Source organism: Telopea speciosissima, unplaced genomic scaffold (assembly GCF_018873765.1).
Source record: "Telopea speciosissima isolate NSW1024214 ecotype Mountain lineage unplaced genomic scaffold, Tspe_v1 Tspe_v1.0035, whole genome shotgun sequence".
In the NCBI taxonomy this organism is placed as follows: Eukaryota; Viridiplantae; Streptophyta; class Magnoliopsida; order Proteales; family Proteaceae; genus Telopea; species Telopea speciosissima.
This window is the reverse complement of record NW_025317371.1, coordinates 172,467-177,592: the sequence shown is the minus strand read 5'-3', so window position 1 is coordinate 177,592 and position 5,126 is coordinate 172,467.

Below are 5,126 nucleotides of genomic sequence, written 5' to 3'. Positions count from 1 at the left end.
AGTGAGGCCATCAGACACTACCCTAAGTGTCTTTTAGCACGCAAATCTAGGTAACTCCTCTAGATACCCTCCTAGGCACCTGGTGGCACGTAAATCAAAATGAGGCCATCAGACACTACCCTAAGTGTCTTTTGGCATGCAAATCTAGGTAACGCCTTTAGATACCCTCCTAGGCACCTAGTGGCACACAAATCAAAACGAGGCCATCAGACACTACCCTAACTGTCTTTTGACACGTAAATCTGGGTAACGCCTCTAGATACCATCCTAGGCACCTAGTGGCACGTAAATCAAAGCGAGGCCATCAGACACTATCTTAAGTGTCTTTTGGCACACAAATCTAGGTAACACCTCTAGATACCATCCTAGGCACCTAATGGCATGCAAATCAAAGCGAGGCCATCAGACACTACCCTAAGTGTCTTTTGACACGTAAATCTAGGTAACGCCTCTAAATACCCTCCTAGGCACCTAGTGGCATGCAAATCAAAACGAGGCCATCAGACACTACCCTAAGTGTCTTTTGGCATGCAAATCGAGGTAATGCCCCCTTTTTACAGTCTCTCCCTCTCTCTCTCTTTTTTTTTTTTTTTTTTTTTTTACTATTTATTTAATTGTTGTCTGAATTATTTTGGCTAACCATTTGCCTTATTTTTCTTTGCAGGGTATCCCCCTTCCTTCGCCCAAGAAGTATTGTGGGCTGGAGGCTGTTTCAGAGTGGTACTGCACACTCTGCTCGACTGTACAGTCGCGGGTGGTTCGGACCGGGTTGGGACACATCGCCTCATCCCTAGCCCGCGAGTTGGATAACCCGACTGCGAGGGCTTTGATAGAGAGGTGGTGGCCGAGCACCCATACGTTTCACCTTCCCTTTGGTGAGGCGACGGTCACCCCCCTAGATTTCTACATGATCACGGGATTACCCTTTGGTGGGATACCCGTGACACTGACTCTAGAGGAGAGGATTATAGCCTCGACAGAGCCATCAGAGCACCAAGAGTATTACATGCAGTAGTTGGGGATTGCCGTTACAGGGAGAGAGATCCCCGCGTCGGTTCTGAGGGGTACCTGGGATGAGAGGGTTGTTATAGACCAGTCGTCGTCCGTCCTTCAGGATCAGCAGGCTCGATGCTTCCTCCTCTTCTTACTGGCGGAGGTGATCTTTAGCGATATGACGGGTACGGTGACAGCCGATGCCGTATATGTTTGCTTCTTTGAGCACTTTAATGTGGCCGCGGCTACAATTGGGGGGGTTTGGCGTACGCCTACTTCCTAAATATGTTAGACTATCTGGTTGTGGGGTCACCGAACCTGATCGGATGCTGCTACGTCCTATAGGTTAGTTTTCTTAACTTTGCCTCTTTCTCTTTCTTTTTTTTTGTTTCTTATTCTTATTTATTTGAGCTCATTTATGACTATCTATTACAGACGTGGAGCTATGAGATCCTTCGGTTCCGGGTCCCCACTTTAAGACCTGGGGATGACCCTAGAACCACCTTTCCTCGGACTATGCGATGGCCTAAGTCCCATTTGCTCAGGAGTGGTCACCATAAGGACCTTGGGTCCATTCGCGGCCTCCTGAACGAGCTGCAGCCTACCGAGGTAAATCTAAAGTGGTTGTTTATCTTATTTTCTCTTTTCTTCTCTTTTTTTTTTTTTTTTTTTCATTGATCTTAACTCTTACTTGATAGGCTTCTCTCCGTCCTTATTTGGGGGAGATGATTTTAGAGCCGGACATGTTTGACAGGGCCTCAGCTCTCTCCACTCGCAAGGTCCTTTTTGAGGGCCCATGGGGGTTTACCTTTTACTTGGGAGAGCGAGTGTCCCTGCAGTGGTTTGTGGCTTGCTTGGTGCCCTGCCCTCCTCCTGCTCGGGTCCATCAGCGAGCCTTGATGGATCGGGATGAGATCGGGCACTGGAGGGTTGGTGAGCCTACGACTGGGCTGGTGCTAGCTGAGACGGACTATACCGACTTCCTTCTCTGAGAGACAGTCTGCGTCCCCCTCACCCGCGAGGGACCTCAGGTAAGATCTTCTCCATTTTTCCCTCTTCTCCTCAGATTGTTAATCTAGCTTTTATTCTGATGTGTTTCTTTTCTTGACAGTTTCCAGGTCACCCCATAAATCCAGGGGTCTATGGTGGTGGGAGCTCTTCTCGTACCTCTCGAGTAGGGAAGGTGGAGTCAGGTGTTGGGCCTTCTGGAGAGGTTCCAGCCCTACGGATTGCTAGTCCAAATGACTACATTCCAAGGTATCATTCGTGATTTATTCGCCACCACGAGCCTGGGATGGTTGAGGTCATCTTACCACCTCCTCGGGCTGCAGACACGGACCTAGGCCTCCCTCTTCCTTATGATGGGGTAAGCACATCCAACTTTCCTAACTTCATCCGTTATTTTTCAAATTCTTGACATCTTGGATGATTATCATGTTTAGGTGGATGCGAGCCGATACGCCGACATGAAGCGCATGATGGCGAGCATGGATGAGACGATCATCTCGCGTGTGGACGCGGGCCATAGGATGATAATGCTTCGTCTCTTTCCCCCCCCTCTCTCTTCTTTTTTTTTTCTTATTTCAATTTTTTTTTATTATTTTTTTTTCTTGCTTATCTTTTGATTTTCCTCTCTCTCTCTTTAATTTTTTTTTTTTTGGGGGTTGAGCTCTACCATTGCCGGAGAGAGATTGAGAGACTCAGGCTTGCAAATGATCAGTTGCAGCTCAACCTTACGCGGGTTGAGATCGAGAGGGATGCCCTGATAGCATCCCAAAGCGGAGAGGGGGAAGGCTTAGATGTTGACGATTACTCCAGTCAGCGCACCTTTTTTTTTTTTGAAGTATTGTACAACTATGTACATTTACTCTCCTTCCCTCTTTTTTTTGTTTATACATTTTGGTATGATCAATTTTATGTATACTTTTCTTCTTCCTTTTTGTACACATAACGAATTGTTTATGAATTCATTTTTTCTTTCTTTGAAATGCACATGTGATCCATCGCTTTCCTTAGAAGCACAAATTCCATTGGTAAATGGTTTCATTACATGAGAAAGGATACATTGAGAAAGGATAGACAAACAAGTAAAGATAGGAACATCAAATTGATATCACTTATTTGTAACATTTTTCGGATAACAAAATCACCACTTCTTGTGTCACATCTCTGGGATTCTGAAATTCTCCATCTTAGGTTGTTCCTGCCTCGGAGATACTAAGGAAGGGATATAAAAACTGGTGTGAGTTAAACCCATGAATCTCACATAATTGTTCCCTGATGTTTCTGATTTTTCTATCTCGGCCTTCATCCAAGGGCAGTTCCATTGGATTTCTTGGACATCTCTCTCCTCCAAATATTTCTTCCAGTCTTGGACCTTGTGGAATTTTGACTTTTCCCTTTGTATTTGATAATGCATAGGCCGGAGGTGAGGACACGGAATTGGTGTGACCAATTTTAGTTTTTCCATCAACCACATTTGGAACACCGCCGGAGATCCATGAAGGAAGTCTGTTCCGTATTTCTGAGACTGACTCATGGTATCAAACCCTTTGAATGTTTCTGCTAAAATGGTAGGAGCGATGTCGCATCCTTCTTCAATTTGCCTAACCACTTCTGCAATTATTGGAGACATGCCTTTTCCCGGAGATGCTAACAAGTACCTCCCAATCATACAGAATAAGTACGCCCACTTTCTGCGTCAGATCTATCTTTCTTCTTCAAATCCATTGTTGTTGAAGATCTTCACAACTTTCAACGCATCCACCTTGTCATAATTGAGAACTTGCTTTAACTCCTTCTTATTCATGGCAAAGAAATCTCCCAAATTTTGTAAAGCTGTTCTTTCTTCATAGTTGGGAGGAACAACTTTCCTCGAGGGGGTGACATCATGCAAGCCCGAAATTCTTCAATGGTCAGAGCCAGCCAGACTTTTCCAAAGCGAAACGCATGCAATTGGGGGTTCCAGCACTTCGACACTTCCCTTAGTAAGTCATGATGGAGCTTGAAGCAACCGATTCTTCCCAGTACTATCAGATGGTGATCCTCTAGAAGTGTCCCCTCATACTACCTGCATCAAGGATTGGGTTAGCATTTTACGACACAGAATGAATAAATCCTTTGTTAATAACCAGCTCTAAATGACTTTACTCCTAAGCTAGGTCAAGGAATAGAAGGCCAAATGGCGAGATTTACTCATATGTGCAAGGGATGCCGGCTGGCAAAATTTATCGGAGGAAACCAATACAATGCCCTCTCTCTTTTTTTTTTTTTTTTTTTTTTTTTTTTTTGAGACCGTACCCTAATACATCGTGTTGCCTACGTATCCCTTCAGAGGAATTAGGTCGAACGTAGTTCAAATTGCTTCACATATCTTAGACAAAATACTTCTTTAGCTGGTCCATATTGACCAATCCCCGAAGATCTTCGCCTTTAAGATCAGAGAGTTGGATCGCCTGTCTTGGCAATATGGTCTTGACTTTGTAGGGTCCACTCCAATTGGGTCGGAACTTTCCTCTTGGGTCGTGGATTGGAGCTCACTGCTCTCTAAGGACCAAATCTCCCTCTTCAATGCTTCGAGTACGGACACCCTTATTGAATGCCCTAGCCATTCTTTGCTGATATTTCTTGAGATTGTCCATGGCCTTCATCTTTTTCTCATCCAGGAGATTAAGCTCTTCGTATCTGGCCCTTACCCATTCCCCTTCTGGCAATTGGCTATCGAGTAAGACTCGAAGAGAAGGGACCTGAATTTCTATCGACAATATGGCTTCTGTCCCATATACCAGAGAATACGGGGTAGCTCCGGTAGAGGTCCAGATGGATGTCCGGTATTCCCATAAGGCTAGTGGAAGTTTCTCTACCCAGTCATTGTGTGTGTCTGCCATCTTTTGCAATATGACCTTCATATTCTTGTTGGCTGCTTCTATTGCTCCATTAGTCTACGGCCGGTAAGTAGTAGACTTATGCCTCTTAATGCCAAATTGGTTACAGAGTTCTTCCATTTTTCCCCTGAAATGCAGGCCTTGATCAGAAATCAACTATTGCGGCACACCGTATCTGCAGATGAGATTCTCTTTTATGAATTTTGCCACCTTGGCGGAAGTTAAAACTGCATAAGATTGAGCCTCCAC